The sequence below is a fragment of the Schistocerca nitens genome, chromosome 2, assembly GCF_023898315.1.
Source record: "Schistocerca nitens isolate TAMUIC-IGC-003100 chromosome 2, iqSchNite1.1, whole genome shotgun sequence".
Taxonomy (NCBI): domain Eukaryota; kingdom Metazoa; phylum Arthropoda; class Insecta; order Orthoptera; family Acrididae; genus Schistocerca; species Schistocerca nitens.
In genome coordinates, this window is record NC_064615.1 from 883,954,782 (window position 1) to 883,971,665 (window position 16,884).

General features: G+C 44.7%; 1 long non-coding RNA gene across 1 annotated transcript in view; it reads right to left on the reverse strand.

The window, feature by feature from the left end:
- LOC126234693 (uncharacterized) overlaps positions 1–16,884 on the reverse strand; it is a 604,178-nt gene that overhangs the window by 279,175 nt on the left and 308,119 nt on the right. The gene's annotated exons all lie outside the window — the stretch shown is intronic.

The following is a 16,884-nucleotide window of genomic DNA, read 5'->3' on the forward strand; positions in this document are numbered from 1 at the left end:
GTCCAAACATGCATTCTCAGAAATTAAGGCCTATGTTTGCTACTAGTATACTTCTCTTGGCCAGGAATGCCCTTTTCGACAGTGCTAGTCTGCTTTTGATGTCCTCCTGGCTCCGTTCGTCATGGGTTATTTTACTGGTTCAAATGGCTCTGAGCATAGGACTCAACTTCTGAGGTCATTAGTCCCCTAGAACTTAGAACTAGTTAAACCTCACTAACCTAAGGACATCACACACATCCATGCCCGAGGCAGGATTCGAACCTGCGACCGTAGCGGTCTCGCGGTTCCAGACTGCAGCGCCTAGAACCGCACGGCCACTTCGGCCGGCGATTATTTTACTGCCTAGGTGGAAGAATTCCTTAATTTGGTCTACTTCATGACCATCAATACTGATGTTAAGTTTCTCGCTGTTACATTTCTGCTACTTCTCATCACTTTCGCCTTTCTACGTTTTACTCTCAGTCCATATACTGTGCACGTTAGACTACTCATTCCATTCAGCAGATTCTGTACTTCTACTTCACTTTCACTCAGGATTGCAATGTTGTCAACGAATATTACCATTGATAGCCTTTCATCTCGAATTTTAAGTCCACTCTGGACCTTCCTTTTAGTTCCATCATTGGTTCTTTGATGTACAGATTGAATCGTAGGGGCGAAAGACTACATCCCTGTCTTACACCCTTTTTAAACCGAGCACTTCGTTCTTGGTCTTCCACTCTCATTACTGCCACTTGGCTCCTGTACATGTAGTATATTACTCGTCTCCACCTATAGCTTACGCCTGTTTTTCTCAGAATTTCGAACGTCTTGCACTATTCGACGTTGTCGAACGTTTTTACCAGGTGGAGAAGTCCTATGAAAGTGTACTGACGGAAAGTCATCTATCAAAACAGAAGTAATTTCTGGCGCTTCCCATGGTAGTGTTATAAACCCTTTGCTGTTCCTTATCTACGTAAACGATTTAGGAGACAATCTGAACAGTCGTCTTAGGTTGTTTGCAGACGATGCTGCTGTTTATCGTCTAGTAAAATCGTCAGAAGATCAAAACAAATTGCAAAACGATTTAGAAAAGATATCTGAATGGATCGAAAATTGGCAGTTGACCCCAAATAACGAAAAGTGTGTGGTCATCTACATGAGTGCTAAAAGGAATCCGTTAAACTTCAGTTACACGATAAATCAGTCTAATCTAAAGACCGTAAATTCGACTACATACTTCGGAATTACGACAACGAACAATTTAAATGGGAAAGAACACACAGAAAATCTTGTAGGGAAGGTGAACCAAAGATTGCGTTTTATTGGCAGCACATTTAGAAAATGTAACAGTTCTACTAAAGAGACTTCCTACACTGCGCCTGTTCGTCCTCCTTTGGAGTATTGCTGCGCGGCGTGGGATCTTTACCAGACAGGATTGGCGGAGTACATGGAGAAAGTTCAAGAAAGGGCAGCACATTTTGCATTATTGAGAAATAGGAGAGAGCGTGTCGCGGATATGAGACAGGATTTGGCGTGGACATCATTAAAACAAGGGCTTTTCTCGTTGCGGCGTGATTTTCTCACGAAATTTTAATCACTAATTTTCTCCTTCGAATGCGAACATATTTTGTTGACGCTGACCTACATAGGGAGAAACGATCACCATAATAAAATAAGGGAAATCGGAGATCGCACGGAAGGATATATGTGTTCGTTTTTTCCGCACGCTGTTCGAGAGTGGAATAATAGAGAATTGTTGTGACGGTGGTTCGATGAACCCTCTGCTAGGCACTTAAGTGTGATTTGCAGAGTATCCATACAGACGTAGATGTAGATATAATTTATTACCGCTAAGCTAGCTAAATCGTCTGCACGTAGGAACTTAGTACTACCCGTGCCAGGCCGCAGAGGATTGTTAGTTAATTATAATTTTGCAATTGCAGGTTCTACTTTCAAGTCATTTGCAAGAGGTTAAAGTGCTGAAAACACAAAAGTTGTCAACATTAGTAAAATAGGTAAAAAGGATGTAAGCTTATACAGCTCATGTTACCGTTCGTCACATACGCCGTCGGCATGTAACAGAAATAACACGTATAGTAAGCCAAAACGCTGCTATATTCAAAGACTTTTCTTAGGATGTTTTTTATGGTGCTATAAGCTTACTGTAGATCGATGGGCATCGTCAAACGTATGGAGTTGTTAGTACACATATCAATGTCTATTTGTAACTACTAACAATTTTGCATAAATGTGTCATAGTACTTACTTTCACAACACAAAGTTAACGCTGTCGCTGTCTAACATCTTGTACTTCTCTGTATCGTAGGCAAAGCACAGACGAAATTGTAGGTATGTGTCACTAGTGGAATTTGTTGCTGAGCACTATATTCAGTAAGACCTATTTAATATTTTCCGTAAGTTTGACAGCTAAGTCAACGATGTTATAAGGTTACATAGTTGGCTTATTCACCTCTGGAGCTCAGGATGGTAGTAGTACATATTTTGCTAATGTTAGCTGGTGTTGTCTTTGCAACTAATTTACTACTGCCGCCCTGACCTCCACAGATGAATAAGGCAACTATATAACAAAATAACATCGTTGACGTAGTTGTCAATTGGAGCTGTCAGACTTGCGGAAAAAATTAAATAGGTCTTAGTGAAGAGTATTGCTCAGCAACAAATTCCACCGCGGAGACACTACACATCTAGAGAATAACAATTTCGTCTGCACTACACCTACAGTACGCAACTATACAATGCATCAGACAGCGACAGCGTTAGCGATGTATTAATACCATATTAATACCATATTACTGTTAATTACAAACAGATATAAATATATGCATGTACAACTCCATACGTTTGCAGATAGCTTGGTAACGGTCATGGAACCGAAATAAGCTTATAGCGCAAGAAAATGACATCTTAGTAAAAAGCGTTAGTAGCGTTTTGACTTATTGTGCATGCAATGTCCTAACAAGACATTTATAACGCTGCAGGCACAGAAGAATTCAAGATAGAAATAAATTCGTGAAACTGGCGAATCCTGGCAAGAACCATATAAACTCAGAACCCTCTTACTCATTTTATAAATGTTGACAACCATGGTAGTTTCAGCACCTTAAGCACTTGAAAACTTGCAGTTGTGGAAATTGTAGTAGATAATGCAGTCCATGGCGAAGAGGTTGTCACTTAAAAAACACGTAGCTGTTTTAAGATAGCAAATTTCCCACATATGGTACAGAATAATTTTCGGGCGAAATTCGCATTCTATCAGAAATGTTGTAGCACAAGCTTCTTCTGTCCTAAGGGCTTCCTTCCTTGGTTGTATTATTTACATTGTTTTCAAAATAAATATTGACCCCGCAGCCGAGTGTGCACTGATTTGGAACTTCGTGCAGTTTAAAACTGTGTAAGACAGAGGTAATGACAGAACTGAAGCTGTGAAGGGGGCTGGTAATACAATGGAGTTTAAAAATCATCACTCCATTGTATCTTCACTGTGGCTCTTAAAGGCCATGAATGGTTATTAGGTAACACTTCTGTATTACAGTAATTCATATTTTAAGTCACCCTATGCTACTGCACTTAGAATATACATTTACGATTTGTTTCTTAAAATAAAGAAGTATGGGAGGGGGTTTGAAAAGTTTGTGATGACTAATAATGGAGCAAGGGCGTCAATAAAATGATCTGTTGTTTCAAACAGAACACGCAACAACCATTCGCAGCATTCAGGATGACAATCGGGCTCTATCGAGACTTCTGTTTGGTTCATTCACAGCTACTGACACAGCAAACACATAGACCATTCGCTCTGTAACTAATATTCCGCTAGTGTTAATGCAAGTAACAACATGATGGGCAAAATTTATCCCCGAATAGACACAGAGAGAGAGAGAGAGAGAGAGAGAGAGAGAGAGAGAGAAGACACGTACTCTTATCCCATTGGGGTCTCACTGAGGAAACAACGCCACAAAAAAAAGTCCGAACTGTAGCGCGAAACTATGCCAGCTTCTTCTTAGCCTGGAACTGTAGCTGTGAAATACTCGTCAACAGAAAAAAGAGGACTTCACGGAATTACACGATGAGCCGCCCACCCTACGTCCTCGAGACAGCAGTTCGTATTCGTTCCAAAGGCGCGCGCGCGCACACACACACACACACACACACACACACACACACACACACACACAACTGTGCGCGTGGGATATGCAAAGAGAGAGGAGGAGCAAAGGCGTAAAGAAGAGGGGGGGATGAAGGGGGGAACAAAACGAAGACAAGGAAAAGGCACGTTGAAACGCTTGGGAGCTATTAAGAAGTCGAGGAAAGATGCTCATATTTTTTAATCTTTACTTCTATTGAATTCCCACCATGGTCCTTTGTTCTGCAAGTTGTTGTTGTTGTTGTGGTCTTCAGTCCTGAGACTGGTTTGATGCAGCTCTCCATGCTAATCTATCCTGTGCAAGCTTCTTCATCTCCCAGTACCTACTGCAACCTACATCCTTCTGAATCTGCTTAGTGTATTCATCTCTTGGTCTCCCTCTACGATTTTTACCCTCCACGCTGCCCTCCAATGCTAAATTTGTGATCCCTTGATGCCTCAGGACATGTCCTACCAACCGATCCCTTCTAGTCAAGTTGTGCCACAAACTTCTCTTCTCCCCAATTCTATTCAATACCTCCTCATTAGTTACGTGATCTACCCACCTAATCTTCAACATTCTTCTGTAGCACCACATTTCGAAAGCTTCTATTCTCTTCTTGTCCAAACTATTTATTGTCCATGTTTCACTTCCATACATGGCTACACTCCATACAAATACTTTCAGAAAGGACTACCTCACACTTAAATCTATACTCGATGTTAACAAATTTCTCTTCTTCAGAAACGCTTTCCTTGCCATTGCCAGTCTATATTTTATATCCTCTCTACTTCGACCATCATCAGTTATTTTGCTCCCCAAATAGCAAAACTCCCTTACTACTTTAAGTGTCTCATTTCCTAATCTAATTCTCTCAGCATCCCCCGACTTAATTTGACTACATTCCATTATCCTCGTTTTGCTTTTGTTGATGTTCATCTTATATCCTCCTTTCAAGACACTGTCCATTCCATTCAACTGCTCTTCCAAGTCCTTTGCTGTCTCTGACAGAATTACAATGTCATCGTCGAACCTCAATGTTTTTATTTCTTCTCCCTGGATTTTAATACCTACTCCCAATTTTTCTTTTGTTTCCTTTACTGCTTGCTCAATATACAGATTGAATAACATCGGGGATAGGCTACAACCCTGTCTCACTCCCTTCCCAACCACTGCTTCCCTTTCATGCCCCTCGACTCTTATAACTGCCATCTGGTTTCTGTACAAATTGTAAATAGCCTTTCGCTCCCTGTATTTTACCCCTGCCACCTTTAGAATTTGAAAGAGAGTATTCCAGTCAACATTGTCAAAAGATTTCTCTAAGTCTACAAACGTTAGAAACGTAGGTTTGCCTTTCCTTAATCTTTCTTCTAAGATAAGTCGTAAGGTCAGTATTGCCTCACGTGTTCCAACATTTCTACGGAATCCAAACTGATCTTCCCCGAGGTCGGCTTCTACCAGTTTTTCCATTCGTCTGTAAATAATACGTGTTAGTATTTTGCAGCTGTGACTTATTAAACTGATAGTTCGGTAATTTTCGCATCTGTCAACACCTGCTTTCTTTGGGATTGGAATTATTATATTCTTCTTGAAGTCTGAGGGTATTTCGCCTGTCTCGAACATCTTGCTCACCAGATGGTAGAGTTTTGTCAGGACTGGCTCTCCCAAGGCCGTCAGTAGTTCTAATGGAATGTTGTCTACTCCCGGGGCCTTGTTTCGACTCAGGTCTTTCAGTGCTGTGTCAAACTCTTCACGCAGTATCGTATCTCCCATTTCATCTTCATCTACATCCTCTTCCATTTCCATAATATTGTCCTCAAGTACATCGCCCTTGTATAGACCCTCTATATACTCCTTCCACCTTTCTGCTTTCCCCTCTTTGCTTAGAACTGGGTTTCCATCTGAACTCTTGATATTCATTCATACAAGTGGCTCTCTTTTCTCGAAAGGTCTCTTTAATTTTCCTGTAGGCTGTATCTATCTTACTCCTGGTGAGATAAGCCTCTACATCCTTACATTTGTCCTCTAGCCATGCCTGCTTAGCCATTTTGCACTTCCTGTTGATCTCATTTTTGAGACGTTTGTATTCCTTTTTGCCTGCTTCATTTACTGCATTTTTATATTTTCTCCTTTCATCAATTAAATTCAATATTTCTTCTGTTACCCAAGGATTTCTACCAGCCCTCGTCTTTTTACCTACTTGATCCTCTGCTGCCTTCACTACTTCATCCCTCAGAGCTACCCATTCGTCTTCTACTGTATTTCTTTCCCCAATTCCTGTCAATTGTTCCCTTATGCTCTCCCTGAAACTCTGTACAACCTCTGGTTTAGTCAGTTTATCCAGGTCCTATCTCCTTAAATTCCCACCCTTTTGCAATTTATTCAGTTTTAATCTACAGTTCATAACCAATAGATTGTGGTCAGAGTCCACATCTGCCCCTGGAAATGTCCTACAATTTAAAACCTGGTTCCTAAATCTCTGTCTTACCATTATATAATCTATCTGATACCTTTTAGTATCTCCAGGATTCTTCCATGTATACAACCTTCTTTTATGATTCTTGAACCAAGTGTTAGCTATGATTAAGTTATGCTCTGTGCAAAATTCTAACAGACGGCTTCCTCTTTCATTTCTTAGCCCCAATCCGTATTCACCTACTACGTTTCCTTCTCTCCCTTTTCCTACTGTTCTGCAAGTAACTAGCCAAATTCCATCATCTTCCAGTCGAGAGAGAAATCAAGTTTCGTGTGTTTTTACCATCTTTCCTTTCCTCTTCACCCCTCTATCGCTTGCGCCTATCATTCACTGGAGTTTCTGTGCTTCCGATGGTCTACCTCGCCAGGTCTCTCGTAATCGCATTTGTTTTTACACGAAAATGCTTCTTCAAAAATCATATACTGTATATCAGAAATGGTCGGACTTATCGGTGAGGAATATAATAATGCACTTCTAAGCAGCTCTCATTCTGGTAATAAATGCAAAAGCAGTAACGCCTATAGAAATTTGAGTACCCAGTAAGAATAGTCATTCTCAACAGAATCCGTGAGTCAGTGTGATGAAGATCACAGCAGCTTTTCTACCGGGATATCCTGTGTGAATAATTCATTCGTAAACAACGAAGCGAAAAAAGTATTGGATAACCCCAAAGAGATAGACTTGTTATTCATAGACCTAAAAAGAGCACATGATAAAGTACAAATGGTTAAATTACGGACGGCAATAGAATTAAATGGTAAACATTCAGGATAAAGTAATGGTTTAAATGGTTCAAATGGCTCTGAGCACTATGGGACTCAACTGCTGTAGTCATCAGTCCCCTAGAACTTAGAACTACTTAAACCTAACTAACCTAAGAACATCACACACACCCATGTCCGAGGCAGGATTCGAACCCGCGACCGTAGCAGCAGCGCGGCTCCGGACTGGAGCGTCTAGAACAGCACGGCTACCGCGGCCGGCGATAAAGTAATGCAACAGGAAACTTACTTAAAGGTAATATGAATGCAATTAAAACATGCGGGGTTTCCAGATCGCTTTCCTGTAAATAGGCGCTTCGAGGAAGGCTGGAACATTACAGATGGGTTGAACAACACTAAAAAGCCATCAAGACAAACGAGACGAATATTGGGAAGTGTATGTTAAATATTATCCAACGGCCTTGCCGGAGTGGTAACACCGGTTCCCGCCAGATCACCGAAGTTAAGCGCTTGGATGGGTGACCATCCCGTCTGCAGAGCGCTATTGGCAAGCGGTGTGTACTCAGCCCTTGTGAGGCAAACTGAGGAGCTACTTGATTGAGAAGTAGCGGCTTCAGTCTCATAAACTGACATACGACCGGGAGAGCGGTGTGCTGACCACACGCCCCTCCGTATCCGCATCCAGTGACGCCCCTGGGCTAAGAGGATGACACGGCGGTTGGTCGGTACAGTTGGGCCTTCATGGCATGTTCCGGCGGAGTTTTAGTTTTTATGTTAAATATTAATTCAAAATGGATATTTAGCGAGTGCACTATAAAATTGTAATAAACAAAATAAAATTAGAAACAGACTTCTCCAGTTTAAAGAAAGAACGTGGGACATTGACAACTGATTCGGGTTGTTCAAACTAAGTCGACTGAAGGCTCCACTCCGCGATGACAACGATGATGAAGATTATGCAGTATCAGTGCCAACTACAGGACCGACGGACTGGTAATCTTATTTGCAGAAGAAGTACGTGTCGCAACAATACAACAGAAAAAACGGAATCTGTCAGGTCTAAATTAAATAAACGCAGAGATACTGTAAGCGCTGAGCAACGTTAAAGCACCGGTAAGTAAGTGCTTGCTGCAAAATTGGATACTAATATTATGGAAAACAGCAGATGTAGTTATGCTCAGAAAACGAGAAGTCAGAGATCCAAAGTACTGAAATTTTTATTAAATTCATCGTGGAAATTACATGAAAAACTGCTATGTAGTTGCCTGAAATAACACAGAAAGAAGATGTAAAAGAATCTCAGTTTATATCCAAAAAAGGGAAAACCGCTGAAGAGGCTCGGGGAAATAAAAGTGATCAACACATTGTAAGAAAAGTTCGTAACTGGTGTAATGACATGGCGATCTGCCTTATTCTCCACAGTGAGTAAATAGGGGCCCTAGAAATCTCTGCTAGAGTCTCAGGACTACTGCAGAATAGGGAAAGCAAATTTGGTTTGTTCGAGAAGAGGAAAGTATCTGTTGGATACCCACAGTGGTCACCTCACTACTTGGAACGGAGATCTGGGATACTGCTCAAGAACCTACAGCAGAAACTAGGTGACCCATCCCAAGCAAAAGATACGCCCACAACTTGATGATAGTAGTAAGCAGAACATTAGGTCTGAGCTAAAAGAAAAGAATCAATGAATTATGTCACTGCTTGAGATATAGTGTTAAAAAAAAACTAAAAATAACTGCTCATATAACAGTTTACGAGCTGCTCAAAGAAAAACATAAATTCGAATGGAAACGCGACCTATATAACTATTCGATTAAGACATATGCTTAACTGCTTGGCACAGCACACTGACTAAAAAAAAAAAGTCGTCAACATATTGAAATTGTCTGGTGAAGCGTTCTTAGACTTCTGAACAAAATTCCGTCGTAAAATGTCGATTCAAAACACGTTCGACAGTCTAAATTTCTAATCGTTATTTTATTGAGTAACCAGTTTCAGCGCTACATTACGCTATCTTCAAGCCGCCTGACCGACTCGTACAAAGAATCCCATCTCTGGTTCAGTCAAAATGGGGGCCAGTATTCAGTGACTAATATCCGTAGATTTCTTCTTGACAGCGATCCCTTCGATCATAACTTGCCAAATGTTACACAAGCATTCTTCATACACGTCGGTTAGGGGAGTTGAAGTGGCGTAATGTAGTGCTGAAATCGAGTAACAACTGAAAATTTAAACAGTTCAAAATGTTTGATACGACATTTTTTTACTGAGCAGCCGAGATTCTGCAACGGTCTTTATTACAGAAAATTCAAACGGGTCTGCAAATGAGTTCCACTTACCTCTAGAAAGCATTATATTGTATTACGAAGTTATACGCAATCACTTCGGGAAGAATCGGCTGTCATTCCTCCACAGGCATTAAGACACCTCATTTAATGTGTTCGCAATAGATTTTATCGATCATAAAGACGATGCCACTCGCCTTCCATTAGAAAGGGGCGTTGTTGTGTGTTTGTATGAATCTTGACGAGATGCTCCTTCGGCGTGTAATACTAGCGGCGCACACTTCCGTCGTGGCGCGGCGCGGCGCAGAGTCGTAAATCGTGTTTGGAGCCGGGCCGCGAGTTGGAGGCACGTGGAGTCACGCACACGGCAGGCGAGACCACCGCAGTCGCCGTGACACGCTGTACCAGTACAAGGGAGGGGAGGGGAGGCGGCGCTCTCTTGGCGGTGGGCCAACGGCTACGTTAATGAAATTCTGGAACTCAGCTCTACAGCACCTACCAACATTCGGAAGCAGAAATACAAGTAATCCTGAAATGGAAAACAAAAGTCTTAACCGTCAATAAATTCTTCTGGGCTGTCGAATGCGTTGTCAATATATAAAATTATCCAGCGTTTCGGCCACTATTCAATCTGGCCTTCCTCAGGGCTTTGTGCTGAGCTGGCTGCTGAATGAGAGAGAATTTAGATCTTATATACACTACTGGCAATTAAAATTGCTACACCACTAAGATGACGTGCTACAGACGCGAAATTTAACCGACAGGAAGAAGATCCTCTGATATGCAAATGATTAGCTTTTCAGAGCATTCACACAAGGTTGTCGCCGGTGGCGACACCTACAACGTGCTGACATGAGGAAAGTTTCCAACCGATTTCTCATATACAAACAGCAGTTGACCGGCGTTGCCTGGTGAAACGTTGTTGTGATGCCTCGTGTAAGGAGGAGAAATGCGTACCATCACGTTTCCGACTTTGACAAAGGTCGGATTGTAGCCTATCGTGATTGCGGTTTATCGTATCGCAACATTGCTGCTCGCGTTGGTCGAGATCCAACGACTGTTAGCAGAATATGGAATCGGTGGGTTCAGGGGGGTAATACGGAACGCCTTGCTGGATCCCAACGGCCTCGTATCACTAGCAGTCGAGATGACAGGCATCTTATGCCTGTAACGGGGTCGTGCAGCCACGTCTCGATCCCTGGAGTCAACAGATGGGGACGTTTGCAAGACAGCAACCATCTGTACGAACAGTTCGATGACGTTTGCAGCAGCATGGACTATCAGCCCGGAGACCATGGCTGCGGTTACCCTTGACGCTGCATCAGAGATAGGAGCGCCTGCGATGGTGTACTCAACAACGACAAACTTGGGTGCACGAATGGCAAAACGTAATTTTTTCGGATGAATCTAGGTTCAGTTTACAGCGTCATTATGGTCGCATCCGTGTTTGGCGACATCGCCGTGAAGGCACATTGGAAGCGTGTATTCGTCATCGCCATACTGGCGTACCACCCGGCGTGATGGTGTGGGGTGCCATTGGTTACACGTCTCGGTCACCTCTTGTTCGCATTGGCGGCACTTTGAACAGTGGACGTTACATTTAAGATGTGTTACGACCCGTGGCTCTACCCTTCATTCCATCCCTGCGAAATGCTACATTTCAGCAGGATAATGCACGACCGCATGTTGCAGGTCCTGTACGGGCGTTTCTGGATACAGAAAATGTTTGACTGCTGCCCTGGTCAGCCCATTCTCCAGGTCTCTCACCAACTGAAACGTCTGGTCAATGGTGGCCGAGCAACTGGCTCGTCACAACACACCAGTCAGTACTCTTGATGAAATGTGGTATCGTGTTGAAGCTGCATGGGCAGCCGTACCTGTACACACCATACAAGCTCTGTTTGACTCAATGCCCAGGCGTATCAAGGCCGTTATTATGGCCAGAAGTGGTTGTTCTTAGTACTGATTTCTCAGGATCTATGCACCAAAATTTCGTGAAAATGTAATCACATGGCCGGCCGCGGTGGTCTCGCGGTTCTAGGCGCGCAGTCCGGAACCGTGCGACTGCTACGGTCGCAGGTTCGAATCCTGCCTCGGGCATGGATGTGTGTGATGTCCTTAGGTTAGTTAGGTTTAAGTAGTTCTAAGGTCTAGGGGACTGATAACCACAGCAGTTGAGTCCCATAGTGCTCAGAGCCATTTGAATTTGTAATCACATGTCAGTTCTAGTATAATATATTTGTCCAATGAATACCCGTTTATGATCTGCATTTCTTCTTGGTGTAGCAATTTTAATGACCAGTAGTGTAGTAGCGGAGGAGGCTGTTTAGGCAATTTGATGGGTTAGTTGAGGGTAGGAGAAGGGGTGTTAGGCGTTCTTTATTGGACTTTATATTATTCCCCGTCTTTGGCAGATGAAGGCGTGCTTGATTGGTGTTTACATTATTTCCGGCAACTGCTGCAAACAGGTGAATTAGGAACGGGGGGGGGGGGGGGTTAGCTGTGACATAGTGCTGTTTACTTGTTGCCAGATGCGGCCTGCGGCGTGTCTGCGCTCTGTGTACGTACGGCCATCGCGATCTCCGGCTCGACTGTGTGAGTTGCTTTGCGTGCGCTGTAATCCCGTAGCGTTGTCACTACTGGCAGCCAAAAGCCGGAAGCCCGTGCCCGTCCTCTCTACTCATGTTGGCGGCTCGCTTGGCTATTTCTATCACCTCTTTAATCTTCCTCCTCAATGTAAATGCCTGTTTCGCAATGAAGCGGGCTTCGCGGAACAAGCTGGCCGCTGTGGCCGAGCCGTTCTAGGCGCTTCAATCCGGAACCATGCGGCTGCTATGGTCGCAGCTTCGAATCCTGCCTCGGGGCATGGATGTGTGTGATGTCCTTAGGTTAGTAAGGTTTACGTAGTTCAAAGTCTAGGGGACTGATGACCTCAGATGTTAAGTCCCTTAGTGCTCAGAGCCATTATTTTTCCGGAACATAATCTCTTAATCGCACTCATCGCCGCCGCTTACCTTGTGCATTGTCCTTTCGTGCTCTGAAATTCGTGTGCTGAACGGCCGCCCCGTCTCGCCTACATGCGTCAGGCCATATTCGCAACCTATTTCGTAGACTCCTGCGGTGTTTAGCGTATCGACCGCATCTTTCGTTGAGTCTAGAACATCTTTTAATTTGTTATTGCCCCTCCTCCTACCCTGAAGTACCCTATTAAATTTCATAACAGCGTCTCCTGTACTGTATAACTTCTGAAGTCTCTCTCATTCAGCAGTCAGCTAAGCACAAAGTCCTGAGGAAGGCCACTTGCAACAGTGGCCGAAACGTGGGACAATGATATATACTGAAAATGCGGTACAACGTCCGCGGAAGCCTACTCTTACGGAGGACATAATGTTCAGTTTCCAAACCTTTCCTCTGGAGACGCGAGCTGCTGTTTTAGTACGAGCTGGCAAATCTGTTCCTCCTCCTTGACCTACGTTTGAAACCGTTCTTGGACGTGGAACCACTGAAGAACTAATAAAATCTTGTCGGGTTTCTATACCGGCATACCCTTTTAATTTAGTAAGTTCACCTCATGATGGAGATATAAAATCGTATCACATTGTTGGTAGGAGACTGCAAAAATAGGTTCAACCGCCTAATCGGAAAGAGTTTTCTCCGCGTAGAGTGGCCCCTATCTTTGTGGATATGTGAAGGGTTGTCTAACGAGTACTTGTGGAGAGTAGGTCATTGTAATGTATGCGTGTATAGTGTTGTGTTATGTCTGTGAAGATGATGATGATGATGATGAGAGAAGGGAAGGGGTGAAATCCGATGCCGGCACATACTCTACTCCTCTCGAACAGCCCATGGGGTGGTAGCCTCCACCAGCATTCGATCCGGCTTACCCGCGAGTCAAGCTCCACAGCGAAGGCGATGGAGATATCGTTCACCACAACACTCAGTTTGTATAATAATTTGTATTTTCTGTTGGAAAAAAATACTGTTTCACAATTTTCCTAATCATGAACATCACTTAACAAACTGAGCCGTGTACACCTTTCCAAGTGCACTAGCACTACAGCACCCCGAGTCAAATATAGTATGTTAACTAGAGGTTAGCCGCAGATTGGCAGTGGGGTTTGCAGAAAACTGAGGAAGCGGGTCACGCACGGAGTGAGGAATTGCGGCGATAAAGAGCGCGGGGGGAGAGGGGGAGGGAGGAGCAGGACGGCAAGTTTCGCCTGCCTCCGCAGTGGAAGCACCGTAACGTGCACTTCATGCTTGCGCGAAAGAAAGAGTCACGCCCGGACGTACAAACTACTTAAATGTTATATAAACTGGAGCTATCTTCTACATTGACATGATTAGAAAAGCTCGTAATTGCAATAACTACGTGCAGTTACGAAACTGAGTGAACTGCAAATCAGTAACACAGCAGACAAGAATGTCTATCTCAAACACTACCGTCAGACAGGTAACGTTGGCTGCCGTCAAAAACAAATGGCTTCCAGCTGAAGCCTTCCGACTTTTGCCGATTCAGGTCTAGGGAGCCGAAAGACTAACTTATAGTTAACACACTACAGCCTTGCAGTCACGTCTCGCGTGGAAGTTCAGCGCAGAAACAAAGGGAAGCAGTACAGATGGATCAAAAATGGCAAGATAAGGCAAAGCTGTCTTCAGCTTGAAGGATGGTTTGCACATCTCATTGCTTTGCTAAGTATAAGATGGTATGGCCCCGTCTTCCACCGATCTTTGAGCTGACCTACACTTCACGGTGCAATTTTGCATGTTCCACATTAGTGAATCATAGCCAGGGGTGAAAGAAAAAAAATCTTATGACTCGGTGGGGTTGCTGATAATAATCCACCTTATACCTTTATCTCCCCACGATGCAAATACGAATGGAGACCACCTTCTAAGGCCAGTATTAAACGCAGCTGGATAAAAGCACCATATTATTCTGTATCAGAGACTTTTGAAACGCACCTCTATCGGCGTAAGGAGTGAGGTGACGCAATAGTCACCACACTCTCATTCCAGAAGAGGGCGTCTGATCATCCGGGTTTAGGTTTTCCATGGTTTCCCTAGATCGCTAAAGGCAAATCGACGGATGGTTCACATGATCAGGAGATGCACGATCTACACTCCTGGAAATTGAAATAAGAACACCGTGAATTCATTGTCCCAGGATGGGGAAACTTTATTGACACATTCCTGGGGTCAGATACATCACATGATCACACTGACAGAACCACAGGCACATAGACACAGGCAACAGAGCATGCACAATTTCGGCACTAGTACAGTGTATATCCACCTTTCGCAGCAATGCAGGCTGCTATTCTCCCATGGAGACGATCGTAGAGATGCTGGATGTAGTCCTGTTGAACGGCTTGCCATGCCATTTCCACCTGGCGCCTCAGTTGGACCAGCGTTCGTGCTGGACGTGCAGACCGCGTGAGACGACGCTTCATCCAGTCCCAAACATGCTCAATGGAGGACAGATCCGGAGATCTTGCTGGCCAGGGTAGTTGACTTACACCTTCTAGAGCACGTTGGGTGGCACGGGATACATGCGGACGTGCATTGTCCTGTTGGAACAGCAAATTCCCTTGCCGGTCTAGGAATGGTAGAACGATGGGTTCGATGACGGTTTGGATGTACCGTGCACTATTCAGTGTCCCCTCGACGATCACCAGTGGTGTACGGCCAGTGTAGGAGATCGCTCCCCACACCATGATGCCGGGTGTTGGCCCTGTGTGCCTCGGTCGTATGCAGTCCTGATTGTGGCGCTCACCTGCACGGCGCCAAACACGCATACGACCATCATTGGCACCAAGGCAGAAGCGACTCTCATCGCTGAAGACGACACGTCTCCATTCGTCCCTCCATTCACGCCTGTCGCGACACCACTGGAGGCGGGCTGCACGATGTTGGGGCGTGAGCGGAAGACGGCCTAACGGTGTGCGGGACCGTAGCGCAGCTTCATGGAGACGGTTGCGAATGGTCCTCGCCGATACCCCAGGAGCAACAGTGTCCCTAATTTGCTGGGAAGTGGCGGTGCGGTCCCCTACGGCACTGCGTAGGATCCTACGGTCTTGGCGTGAATCCGTGCGTCGCTGCGGTCCGGTCCCAGGTCGACGAGCACGTGCACCTTCCGCCGACCACTGGCGACAACATCGATGTACTGTGGAGACCTCACGCCCCACGTGTTGAGCAATTCGGCGGTACGTCCACCCGGCCTCCCGCATGCCCACTATACGCCCTCGCTCAAAGTCCGTCAACTGCACATACGGTTCACGTCCACGCTGTCGCGGCATGCTACCAGTGTTAAAGACTGCGATGGAGCTCCGTATGCCACGGCAAACTGGCTGACACTGACGGCGGCGGTGCACAAATGCTGCGCAGCTAGCGCCATTCGACGGCCAACACCGCGGTTCCTGGTGTGTCCGCTGTGCCGTGCGTGTGATCATTGCTTGTACAGCCCTCTCGCAGTGTCCGGAGCAAGTATGGTGGGTCTGACACACCGGTGTCAATGTGTTCTTTTTTCCATTTCCAGGAGTGTAGTTCCCCTAATCCAAGTTGTTTTCCGCTTCTAGCGACATCGTCGCCGATGGACCTAAAACGCTAACCTTTCTTTCTTCTATTGACACCACTTTTATCACTTTCTTCCTGGATGGAAGAGGGAATCAAATCCAAGTTAAATGAAAGAGTGGATTTCGCAAAATTTAGTACAGCAGCACTACAGCAGCCGAGAAGTAGGCTTTATTCACGCTGTAACCGTCAGAAACGTGGGAGAAACGGTTGTCCGAATGTCCTCTGTATTTGTCAATTGTTCCTACATACCTGAGTTTCGATGGAAGTGCACCATACTGGGAATTGGGCAGCAGTAATTTGAATGAAAGTTGTCGTGATACAGAATGATTTCGCTTGCTTTTTAACGCAACGGAAGTCGTGTATTGCTGGAAACTTATACTTGCAGTGCGTCATAGCATGCCGGCGCGCCCATCCCAAAAGGTAGCGCAATATTAACGGTGCTGGTCGTCGACTGGCGTCTGGTTCCTACGTCGAAGTGTCAATTCCGCGATATAAATAAAATATTCTCGCACCTGGAGACTTGTCAGTTCTACAGAGGCCGAAGCAAGATGCGAACTTGGCTGTAATGAAGACAGTAACATGCCTGACAGCCGGAACGCCCACGTCTTTGCTCTGCCTAAGGTAGAGACTTATCCAACACGACCTTTCACCCTATACCCATCCACTTCTCTCTGAAATATTAGAAAGCAATGTCAATT